Source organism: Tursiops truncatus, chromosome 21, assembly GCF_011762595.2.
Source record: "Tursiops truncatus isolate mTurTru1 chromosome 21, mTurTru1.mat.Y, whole genome shotgun sequence".
Lineage (NCBI taxonomy): Eukaryota > Metazoa > Chordata > Mammalia > Artiodactyla > Delphinidae > Tursiops > Tursiops truncatus.
Window position 1 is genome coordinate 11508596 of NC_047054.1, and position 12539 is coordinate 11521134.

Below are 12539 nucleotides of genomic sequence, written 5' to 3' on the forward strand. Positions count from 1 at the left end.
AACTATAATCTGGGGGGAAATTTGACTGATAAGCCAAGGCTGCACCAGGTGGGAATTTATGACTTTTTGATTCCCCGAAAAGATTGAAGTAAAAATGAAAATTCTTCGTGTCCAAACGGGAGTCAAGGTTAACGATACGTGGGAAACACAACTTATGACCCACAGTCATTACAAATGTGGTTCATTCTCATCCCCCTGTGGTCCCTGCATCCACCTGTGGCAGCTGCTTCTGTTCGGGCCACCGGCCAGTGGTGCCTGTGGACTTGACAGGCTTCAAGGACCACAAGCAAGTTGTGTGTGAGCTGGGGCACACCTAGCGTGTATGGTTTACCCATCAGGTCAGTGGGTAACGTTGTGTGGACTCAGGCACCTGAGTCCATGGGCTGCGTACAGGGGTGTGTCGCCCAAGGAGGGGTTCGGGCTCCTGTGTCCTGAGATCCGGGAGGAGTGTGGTCATGGCTTGAAGCAGACACCAAGGCTGTTTGGCTGTCTGTGGGGACTGGGTCAGCCTGCAGGAGGCCGACGCACATGCACGGTCTGCCATCAGGCCTGGGAAACGCCAGCAGTGCAGGGGCGGGAACCCCTGCTCAGACACCGCCGGAGGGTGGGGTTCCCTCGGGCTCCAGGCTGTGTATTTTCTACCCTCATTTGTTCGTCTAGTCTCCGGAGCAGAGGGCTGCGCACAGCGTTTCTGCCGCTGTCCCGGCTTCTCCCTCCCATGTTTCTGGATTCGTCCCCTTCACTCGAGGCCCCTGTCCATCTCCACTCATCACGGCTCTGCCTGCTGTGGGCTAGAAATCCGCCCTCAAACGTGTGTGTGGAGTGTGAGCTCCCAGGGGTGGGGATTTCCATCTGCCCCGTCGCTGGAGTTCTGAACACACTGTGCACCCCAGGAAATGTTTGCCGAGTGGCTCTGGGGCGCTCCGTGTGTATGTGTTAATTTCATGGATGGCCGGAATGGTTGACGCCGTTCTTCTTTGACTCCTTTTTTGTCTCCACGTTTTAAACATCTGTCCATGTGCTGTGTGAACACCTGGGTTCCCTCCAGTGCGTCCGACCTGCAGGTGATATGTGTCCTTGGACGCGTCCCCTCTTGCACCTGGGCCGGCTGCCCTTGAGTTACTGCTGATGGCCATGCCAGAACTTCCTCCGCCCCTACTGGCGTCACCAGCATCCGACGGGGTCCAACTTTCCAAGCTTTTCAGAACCGATGGGTGTAGCATGGTGTCTGGTTGCTAGTGCGTGCTGCGTTTCTCTTACCTCCCGGGACTTAGAGGAATTCTGCCCACGGAGCATCCGTGTTCCCTCTTCTGTGCACCCGGTAGCAGTTTCCTGTGGCCGCCACGACAAGTTCCCACAGACACAGCACTCTTATTCCGCTGCAGGTCTGAGGGTGGAGCCTAAAAATGGGTTTCCCCTGGGGGTTCCGGGGAGAATCGGCTTCTCTGGCTTTTCCAGCTTCTAGAGGCGCCCACACTCCTGGACGGTGGCCCCGAGCCTCTCTGCCTGTTCTGTCCTCACGGCTCCTTTCTGACGTCCACCCCCTGTTAGAAGGACCCTCATGATTACACTGGACCCACCCAGACGATCCAGGGTGAATAACACCTGCAGCGTCCCTCTCATGTGACGACATAGTCGTAGATTCTGGGCATTGGGACCTGAACTCCTTTGAGTGGGGAGCTGTGCTCATTACGCCCACCACAATTGCCATTCCAAAGCACTTGCAAATTTTTCTGTTGAGTTTTTTGTCTTTTTCTGGATGATTTGCGGGAGCTCCTTGTATATTTTAATATAATATTATCCTGGTTGTGTGGCATACGCATGGCATGAGTCTAGGGTAAACTTCACTGAATATAAGTTGCTGAGGTTGACAGAAGTTCTGTCTTTCTTTCGACTTTATGGGTGGTGTTTTGGGATTCTTGTTTAAAAGGCTTTCCCCACCTGTAAAGATCCTTCCTATGACTGTCCTACTTTCACTTTTCCCGTTTGAGAACTAGTCTGTCTGCAGCCTACCTTTGCATCAAGGTTGTAATGAGGCAGTAGTGCTACTCTTACCCATGCAGTCATTTTCTCCTCACACAGACTAAATGACCCACTATTCCCCACTTGCTTTGTGATGTCTCCTGGATCGTCTATCTGGGTCACTGTTTAAACTCTCCTTGTTCCATTCGTCTGTGAAAATGTTCCTGTGTCAGTACGATACTGAATTTTAAAAAAAGAGTTTCATCATTGAAAATTTAAAACAATTACTAGAGAAGAGGGCAGTACAAATACCCCCATAGTCCCTGCCCAGCTTCCACAATGATGGGTCCTTGCTACTTGTATTGTGACTTATCTTCCCTCCTTTGTCCCCTTTTAATAGAAATCACATTTACTAACAGGCATTTCTGCTTTCATATTAGTTTAGAATAAATTGTTGAGGTCAACAGAAAATCCAGCCAGAAGAGGAAAATTCATAGCTTCAGACACTTGTAATAATAAAAAAGAATGACTGAGGATAGATTAATTAAGCATGTGACTCAAAAAGCTGGGGAAAGAACAAAAAGTAATCTGAAGGGATGCAGAGGGAAGGAATTACTACAGATAAAAGCAGAGTTTAGGGCTTCCCTGGTGGCGCAGTGGTTGAGAGTCCACCCGCTGATGCAGGGGACACGGGTTCGTGCCCTGGTCCAGGAAGATCCCACATGCCGCGGAGCGGCTAGGCCCGTGAGCCATGACCACTGAGCCTGCGCCTCCGGAGCCTGTGCTCCGCAACGGGAGAGGCCACAACAGTGAGAGGCCCACGTACCACCAAAAAAAAAAAAAAAAAGCTGAGTTTAATGAGAGGGAAAGGGGGTGACAAACATTCTTTGGAAAACAGAGTAGATAAATCATTAGATGGCCTCATCCAGGCAACGTGGGGAGGCACAAATACACAAATGGCAAAGGCTGCGGTGAGAGTGACAACAGGAACACGAAATGTAAAGCATCCTAACGGGTCAGGTGATCCGTGCGGCTCAGATCTGCTTGGAACCCGCGTGGCTGCTCAGACACAGAGGCAGGGGCTGGGCTTCCGTTCCTGGTGAGGCCTCTTCCTGGCCCGAGGACAGCGCCTGACCTCCGCCTCTTCTTACAAGAGCACTGATCCCACCTCGGGCGCCCCCCTCCTCACTCCCACCCGGGGGTGCACTTGGGGGACATTATGTCCAGAGCACCAGGGTTCCTGCGCCCGCCATCTCCTCTCTGGGGCCCTGTCTGCGGAGGGGACGTGAGGGGCCAGCACTGCAGCCGGCAGCCCACTTGGCGACCCCAGAGCTAGGGGACCCGTGAGGGTTTCTGAGCTGCCTGCGGCCTCGGGGCAGGATGCTCCCGCACTGTGTGCAGCGAACGCCCCGTCGGGACACGCGGCACTTCTGTGATCATCTCTGGGCCAGGGGCTACAGCCCGTCCATCTCCCTGCTGACCCCGTTTTGTGGGAAAACGTCTGAGCTTGGGCCGTCTGTCCACCAGGCTGGGTGCCGAGGCCCTGCAGGGGCGGGGGCTGCGGCCCCTCAGCGTCTGTCACGGCCGGAGCCTCGCGGGGCTGGGTCCCTGCCGAGGTCGCATGCGGATAAATGCGCTGGCCTGAGGGAAGGCCCGTGTTCCAGCACTGAGGTCTGCACCACACAGCTTTCCCTCGAGAGGAGCGACAGGGAGGGGTGGAACGTTAGTAACCACAAGCCAGACAGTCGGGTTCATCAACTTCCGGGCTGCATGCCACTGTCTTAGCTGCTTGGGGGACACAGGTCCCAGCGGTGCCTGGAAAAGCCCCCTTCTGTGCCTGGACAAAGAAACGCCGTTTGAGGAGCCCAGCAGGGACAGAGCATGGCGACAGCCACCTCCCTGTGCCCCGGGTCACCGTCTGTCCATCCGTGGGGTGTCCAGGATGGGCTCTGGGCTGGCTGGGCATTTTAGGTGACATTTGCTGCAGATTATTTTCTACAAACAAGTAAAAGGCTGTCTCTGGCTGGTCCTCAGGGGGAAGTAGGGACTGAATCAGGGCAGCGGTCTTTGACGATCCAGTCCTGGCTGCTTGGTCGACTGTCGTGGGCCTGGTGTTGGGCTTCCTGGACTGTTTGCTGGAGACGCAGCCTGACCTCAGCAGGGCCCTGGGCAGGTGAGTGCAGAGGGTGGGCTGGGCCCTGGGCAGGTGAGTGCAGAGGGCGGGCTGGGCCCTGGGCAGGTGAGTGCAGAGGGCGGGCTGGGCCCTGGGCAGGTGAGTGCAGAGGGCGGGCTGGTCTCAGGGCAGGTGAGTGCAGAGGGCGGGCTGGGCCCTGGGCAGGTGAGTGCAGAGGATGGGCTGGGCCCTGGGCAGGTGAGTGCAGAGGGCGGGCTGGTTCCATGGGCTGGTTGCAGCAGGCTATGGGTCAGGGTTCCACTTTTTGCACCTGGTCTGGCCGTGTCCATGCGCACGGTCAGTCTCTCGTTCTGAAGTGACGAGGGCTCCCTGTCTCAGGCTTGGCTGGAGCACAGACCCCGGACCCACCCTCGGAGCCCAGCTTCGTTTCCGAGCGCCCTTCCTGGGTGATGCACGGGGCTTAGCCCTGCCCAGGAGTGACTGCTGGCCTTTCTGGCTGTTTTGTTCTCCTCTGAGTGACCACTTTATCCGAGGGCTTGGCGCCACCCGGCCAGCACTCCGACGTGGTCTTCATGGGGGGGGGGGGGGTGCTTCAAACCTGCAAAAGGAGGGCCGTGTGAGGAGAGGCCCTCTGGTTTCTCCCGCGAGGTTGGCCCCCATCCTCTAACCAGGGGGAACGGGCCTGAGAAGACGCCAGTGCCTTGGAGCTAAAACGCAGAAAGAGAGCAACAGTGTCCTTCCTTGAGAACACCCGCCTCCAGGCTTTGTGATAGGAGAGCAACACCCCTGCTCTTTGGGGCAAAGAGAGTCTGAAGGCTCCGCCCTACAGGGACTGCGTGGTCCTCTTCTCAGAAATGTCGGACGCTGGGTACTTACTGATGGGAATTTGTACCGAGTCCATCCTGGGGAAATGTTCAAGCCCAACGCTGGAGCGGAAGATGTTCCAGGGAAGCTTGCTGTCACCTCGTGGCAGCGCGTGGCCTGTGACAGCTGCACAGCTGGGGGGTGTGCGGGGGTATCAGGGCCCCAGGCGAGGCCCTGACGTTTCAGCCTTTGACTTCAGAGAGCTGAACGCTGGCTGTATTCCCACGTAACTACTGCACTTGGAGGAAAGTAAGAGCAAGTGGGTTTGCAGTTTACAGCTGTTATTCTAAACATTCCCTTTGTGAGTAAAAAGTCCACCCATAGGTTTGTAAAACAACGGCCGTCCTGTTACAGGGCAAACAGCCCTGCTTCCTGTAACCTGAAGGGAAAACACGCCAGGAATTCTCCTTGAGGAGCCGCCGGCGGGAAGGGCCGGGTGGGACCAGAGGGGACTCAGGGTCCCGAGCGCCTCCGCAGCGGAATGTCGCTCAGGAGTTGATGTTCTGTGTCCTCTGCCCAGAGAAACGTCTCATTCGTTTTGGTTGTAAAGCAGCCATTTGAAAACTTTTAAAAAGCACTGATGTTTCACACTAAGTCAGCAATTCAGATAATTGTTTAAAACTCTTCAAAATGATGCCCATAGATTTTACACTCACTCTGGGGATACAGAAATGTTTTCCAAGGCTCAGAGCTCACCGTGCTGTGGAGGCAGTTCACACAAGGCAACAAAAGGTCAGAGCAGCAGCAGGGGAGGCGGACGGGGCCTGGCCCAGAGGAGGGGCGCACAGGCCCTACCGGGGGCCATCCCCAACGGGTGGACCGTCCATGCAGGAGCCCGAGGGGGGGGACAGGCAGGGCAGGGCCGCAGCCGCTCTGCCCAGTGTTCCCCCAGAGTACAAGAGGCGTGGGTCCTCCAAGACCCCTCAGAGGCACGTCCTAGGGAAAAGCTGTCCAAGACACAAAATAAAGGGAAGCTTGTATGCCGCCATTACAGGGACCTTTTCACCTGCGGGCACTCACCCCTAAGAGACTCTGCCATTTCTTCAAGCTGTCACGTGTCACCGGGAGAGACGCGTGAAAGCATCGAATGACAGCAAACCTGTGACAACGTTTGAAATCTCCTGCCCTCAGAGGAGGGCAGGCAGCAGTTGGCGAGGTGATTTTGGCCCATCTATGCACAAAAGACCCCCTTCCTCATGTTTTGCTACATAATGTATAAAATATTGATTATTGCCACAGACTATCTTTTTTAAAGGAAAAGATAGCAGGTGTGTTTGTATTTGTGTGTTTAGGATTTGCAGTCTAATTAATCCTAAAATGGGTCTGTGAGTTCACACAATTAAAACAGCACACAGCAAAACCAAGTGAAGCGAGCAGAGCATCAGATTCCACCCCGGGGCACCTGCCACTGCGCACGATGGTCTCCTTCTGAATTAGGTGTGGCTCTCCCCTTGGAAGCTGGGCAGGGACACCGAACGGCCGGCTTCTGGAACTGGGGCAAAGCACCTTAATTTCTGACGAAAATTATTAAAACCAAGTGTGTTTAGCTGTTTAACTCATTTACGTGAGAGGAACTGAAAGAAGGAGTTCTCAGGAAAAGGTAGAAACTTTCGACATTCACGGGATGCGCCAGGAGCTGCAGGAAGGAAGACGCCTCAGGAGCCTCCGTGTGTGACCATGACGGAGTCTGGGGCTGGAAACGGTTCATGCTGCTCCCAAGCTGGCAACGTTGGAAGCCAAGTAGAAAAACAGAGGAATTCCGAGCATTTAGAGACAAACCGGTAACTGGGGAGAGCGACAGGGACCCCAGGTGCTGGCTCTCCTGTGTCCGGGTGGGTCCTGGGTCTTCCTTCCTCAGGGAATTGGGACGATTCCATGTGGGGAAGGGGCCAGGTGGCAAGTTTCCAGTTGAAGGAAATGCAGTTATTACTAAACTCTTTGATGCCTAGAACCCCCGTCAAAATGCTCTAGAGGAAGGAGACAGAAGGAGAAGGAGAAGGAGAAGAGGAGGGAGAAGACGGTTCACTCTCTGCACACAGAGAATCTTTGCCTGGGAACAGCAACATTCCGAGAGTCCTTGTACTGAGAACCAGAGGACGGGGGTCCTCTCAGACCGTCTGTTTCCTCATCTGAGGGCAACTGGGTTCTCCTTACAGGGCTCCATCAGCTCCTACTTCCTGAATGAACACTCCTCTCAGCCCAGGCTGGGTCGTGGGGTCTGTGAAAAACAGCTGAACTCTAGCAACTTGTCTAAAGACAAGAGAGATTTAGGGAAAATTCAGATACGGCTCAGTAGGCTCAGTAACCTATTCTCTGAAGGAAAAGGGTACTTTTACAGGACAGACAGCAAAGATGAATATGTTAAAGCTTGATAGTTCGTTGCCCACGTGGTATCCCTGCGAAGACTGATTTATTTTCAAATAGGAACGTCTTCTGCATCACCCCCAGATGTTTCTCTTTTACCTCAGTAGGTAACTTTTACCTCCAAAAGGTCAAATATTGTTTCTACTTCCTGTCCTCACGTAAAAATCAAGAACCCTTTCTAACACGTTTCTAATTATACTCCAGGCTCATCTTCCTCTAATCACGTTCAGTGTACAATTGTGACAAAAGTGACATTTTTTTCCCTTTTTCTTGGGCCAAGGATGCTGCCACAGAAAAATAATTCCTGCCTATTTTGAAGTCTGTGGCACCAATCTGAAATAATGGCTAATCACTGAGCTCATCATTTGGAACTGCTGGGTAATCCACCCAGCAGTGTGGGAGCAGGGCTACAGCTGCCCCGAGGAAGGTCCTGCAGGATGACCCAGGAAAATGGGGGCAGAAATGAGAGAGAGGGGAGAGGGAGACAGACAGAGCACAGGAGCTACTGCCTCTGATTAGAAATTGCTTTAAAATTACATATAAACGGTGACAGCCAAGTGGTCTGCCTGTTCCGTGATGTACTCTCTGAGTCAATTGACTCATTTTCTCCCAGGACATTGATAAGACTTTCTCAAGGCTTTTTTTAAATCTAGGAAATATTAAGTACCTCTTAATGCTCTTTGGAGAACAGAACCCTTTCTACCAACTTATGTCTCTATGATAGGAAGGGAAAAGTTATGTTCTCATCTTACCCACTAGAGCTGCCTATAGGTAAAGAAATCTCAGAATCTTGTCCCACTGGGGGGATGAGTATGAATATTATTTTGAAAGAAATTGTACCCAAGTTAGACCCCGTGAATATGGGATTTAAAAGTGGGAATTCGTGTGGTCCCTACTGAAACATGAAGCATGCAGGTCTTCAGCGCCATCAATTCAAAAGCCAGTTTTTAAGGGTTCTTAACACATATGATCGTCCCCCGGATCCTCAGGGAAGTGTTCCAGGACCCCCCGTGGATGCCTGAGACCGCAGAGAGTACCGGACCCTACATACACGATGTGTTTCCTGTCCACACACCCCTGTGACAGAGCTGTAATTTATAAGCTAGGCACAGTGTGCCGAGTTCCCAGCATCACTCCTCCTGAGCTTTGGGGTCATTACTAAGTAAAGTAAGGGTCGCTTGAAAACACGCTGTGACACCTCGGCAGTTGATCTGATAACCAGGACGGCTACTAAGTGACTGACAAGCAGGAGGTGCTGGTCGAAGGGGTGATTCATGCCCCGGGCAGGACGGAGCAAGATTTCATCACGATGCTCAGACGGTGCACTATTTAAAATTTATGAAGTGCTTTTTACTTCTAGAATTTTCCATTTAATATTTTCAGATCACAGTTGACCACAGGTAATTGACATTGTGGAAAGAGAAAGTGTGGATGGGTGAGGGCTACCGTATTTCAACGAACGACGGCCAGAACACAAAAAGTAGAGCCTGGCCCACACCTGCAGCAGGCAGCCCAGGGCCCAGCCCGTCCTCTGCAGTCTCGGCCCAGGGCCCAGCCTGCGGAGGTCACACGTGTAGGGGGTCCTGCAGCCAGTCCAGGAAGCCCAACAACAACCCGGTGACAGTCGACCAAGCGGCCAGGACTGGATCGTCACTGACCGCTGCCCTGAGTCTGTCCCCGCTTCCCCCGAGGACCAGCCAGAGACACCAGTCCTGAGGAAGCCCTTCTAGTTGGGCGCACTGCACCTGCCCCACCTCAGCCTCCGTGAGGGCCCCCAAATACCCTCCCTTCTCCCCCTGGACAGCTGCCCCACGGCCCTGCCTGCCTTTCAGCCTCTCCCAAAGGCTCCTGACCAAGGCCAGCCCCCCTCCCCAGCAGGCTCTGTGTGAACGGCCTCTGCCCACTCTCATCTGGGTGGTTTTCATTTATTTCCACAAGATTGATTGGATTTTCTTGGTGTCCTGACATCTGCAGTCCTTAGGCACTGGTGTAGATCTGTTTGTTTTCCCTTCTCAAAGTATCGTATATTCTTGGTATCAGTAATCTGTAACATCTACGGATGAACTGATCTGACCAGCATATACTACGTGCAGCTTTGAGGAAAGCCCCTTAATCTGTCAACCCATGGAAACACTGTCTAGCTTGTAGCATTTCCATTATTTGAGGTGCAATTTCAAATCCTGCAGCAACATGCCATCAGATTACTCTGTGGGAAAGGATGGAAGGGGTACAATTCTGCCGTTGCGTTCTCCTTAACCTCCTCCCCATGTGCTGCGTTTCAGATGGGACGTATTTTTCTCTGCTCCTAGACCCCACTCATCTTCACCGAAGACGTTCATTCCCTTTGCAGAATGAATACACGTCTTTAGGACCTGTCTTCCCTAAAGCCCTTCTTATCAGCAAAATTACTGTGTATCTGTGTCAGCCATGCCTTTCTCCTGCAAGGGAACTCCACAGGTGGCACACCCGTGAATGCCACTTCCTTGATGAGTTCCAGACCCTGGATTTTCCAGGAGAATCTCATTTTTAATGAACAAGGATCCTTCAGAAAGACTTAGGCAAGTGACAGGCAGAATTGCTTTGTGGGTTGATTCATTTAAATTTATTCAATCAACCAATAGTGATTAAGTACCTATTCTGTGCGAGGCTCTGAACGCACGTGAGTAGGACGGCGCGCGCTGCCCCCAGGGGTTCTCGGTCCAGCTGGGCACACGGTCACGAGGCCGCAGCCGTGGTGAGAGGTGTAATCAGGCTCTCCCAGCACAGATAAGCACTTACCTCTCTGGACATTTTATTTCTCGTGGCTCATGTACCGTATTTCATTCTTATGAAGACAGTGGAAACACTGCGCAAAGCTCACTCACTCCTATTTCTCACATCTCAGCATCTGGTACTTATGCCCAATACGTGTTTGTTGAATGAGTGAATGAAGGAATGAATGAAGGCTAGCTTGAGGAGTCCAGCCGTGCCTCCAAGTCCCTCTCTGTCCCTGCGGGGCCAGGACTCAGGCTCAACAGTGGAGGCCGAGCAGACGTGGAGACTGACGACCCACCGCTTGGCGCCCCGGACGCCCCTGCGCCGGCATGTCCGCGAGATGTTATGTTTATGCCGAAGCTACCAGGGCCGACTGGCGCCTTCAGTGGAGCTACTCCCGGTCCACGGGTAACCCGACCCCGCAGAATCCTATCTGGAGATTTTTATTGTGTTTAGAGATTTGGCTGGGAACATTCCCGCAGAGATAGACAGATTCACATTCTTGAGAATTTTTAATGTCATTGGAAAATTCTTACTACATGACATTTAACGAAAAAGGATGGATGAAGAATTTGAATTGAGGGTATACTTTTTTTAAAAGGCAGAGAAAAGATTGAACGGAAAAATGCTTACACACTTAAACAGAAATTCGAAATGGGGCTTCCCCAAATGCAGTGAATGTTTTGTGTGTGTGTCGGTTTCCTATCGCCTCTGTGACAAATTACCACAGTGTCTTACAAGGACACGGTTATCTTACCGTCTGGAGTCAGGGGTCTGGAGTGGGTCTCCCTGGCCTAAAATCAAGGCGTTCGCAGGGCTGTGTTCCTTCAGGAGGCCAGGGTGGGGTCTGTTCCTGCCTATCCCAGCTTCCAGAGCTGCTGCCCTGCCCGGCCCCAGCCCCTCTGTCTTCAGCCTGTGCTGCCCTCTCTCTGGTTTAAGGCCCCTTGTGATCACGCTGGGCCCACCCACATTATCCAGAATAATCTTCTCATTTTAAGGTCAGCTGTTAACAAGTGCAATTTCGGGGACTTCCCTGGTGGTCCAGTGGTAAAGAATCTGCCTTACAATGCAGGGGACGCGGGTTCGATCCCTTGTCAGGGAACGTACCGCGGGGCAACTAAGCCCCACGCCATAACTACTGAGCCTGTGTGCCGTGCCGCCAACTACAGAGCCCACGTGCTCTGGAACCTGTGCGCCACAACTACAGAGCCCACGCACCCTGGAGCCTGTGCACCACAACTAGAGAGAAGTCCAAGCGCTGCAATGAAAGATCCTGCATGCCTCAGCGAAGATCCTGCGTGCCACAACTAAGAAGCAACGCAGCCAAAAGTAAATAAATTAAATAATAAATACATCTTAAAAAACAAACAAACAAAAAAAAAACCCCGCAATTTCAACTGCAACCTGAATTCTCCTTTGACCTAACATATCCGTAGGTTCTGGGGATCAGAATGTGGACATCTTTGTGGGCCATCGTTCTGCTGACACATGGCGACTGTTGGGACTCAATATTAGTTTTACTTTACTTTGGTTTTTCCCAGTGTTGTTTAGATTCTTCTTTTTTTTAATGAACTTATATAATTTTTAGAATAAAGATATTTGTTTTACTTTTCTTATAATTTTTGGAAAAAAATCTTTGTATGAACTGGATTTAAATGTCTGCATCACGTTTCAGTGTACGGATGTCCATTTGAGGATTTTATAAATGGTATTCAGGTAGGAAGTGTTGCTGTGCGGGGTGTGTATGTGTGTGTGGGGTGTGTGTGTGTGGTGTGTCTGTATGTGTATTTGGTGTGTATAGTGTGTGGTGTGTGTAGTGTGTGTGTGTGTGTATGTATGTGTGGTGTGTGTGTGGTGTGTGTGTGTATGTGTAGTGTATAGTGTGTGGTGTGTGTAGTATGGTGTGTGTGTGTGTGTGGTGTGTGGTGTGTGGTGTGTATGTGTGTGTGGTGTGTGTGGTGTGTGTGGTGTGTGTGTATGTGTGTGTGGTGTGTGTATGTGTAGTGTATAGTGTGTGGTGTGTGTGTGGTGTGTGTGTGTATGTGTAGTGTATAGTGTGTGGTGTGTGTAGTATGGTGTGTGTGGTGTGTGGTGTGTGGTGTGTATGTGTGTGTGTGGTGTGTGTGTGGTGTGTGTGGTGTGTGTGGTGTGTATGTGTGTGTGGTGTGTGTATGTGTAGTGTATAGTGTGTGGTGTGTGTAGTATGGTGTGTGTGTGGTGTGTGTGTGTGTGGTGTGTATGTGTATTTGATGTGTATAGTGTGTGGTGTGTGTAGTATGGTGTGTGTGGTGTGTGGTGTGTGGTGTGTATGTGTGTGTGGTGTGTGTGGTGTGGTGTGTGTGGTGTGTGTGGTGTGTGTGTATGTGTGTGTGGTGTGTGTATGTGTAGTGTATAGTGTGTGGTGTGTGTAGTATGGTGTGTGTGTGGTGTGTGTGTGTGTGGTGTGTATGTGTATTTGATG

The 12539-nt window shown here is 51.9% G+C and overlaps 1 protein-coding gene across 2 annotated transcripts in view; it reads left to right on the plus strand.

Moving 5' to 3' along the window:
* ERICH1 (glutamate rich 1) overlaps positions 1–12539 on the plus strand; it is a 116847-nt gene extending 104308 nt beyond the window's left edge. The window contains exons 8-9 of one of the 2 annotated variants that reach the window (XR_012328968.1): positions 3997–4135; positions 5955–12539. The gene's annotated coding sequence lies outside the window, so the exon portion shown is untranslated. Of the gene's footprint in view, positions 1–3996 lie in introns of both variants that reach the window. The other variant, XR_004524227.2, reaches the window with a different exon arrangement.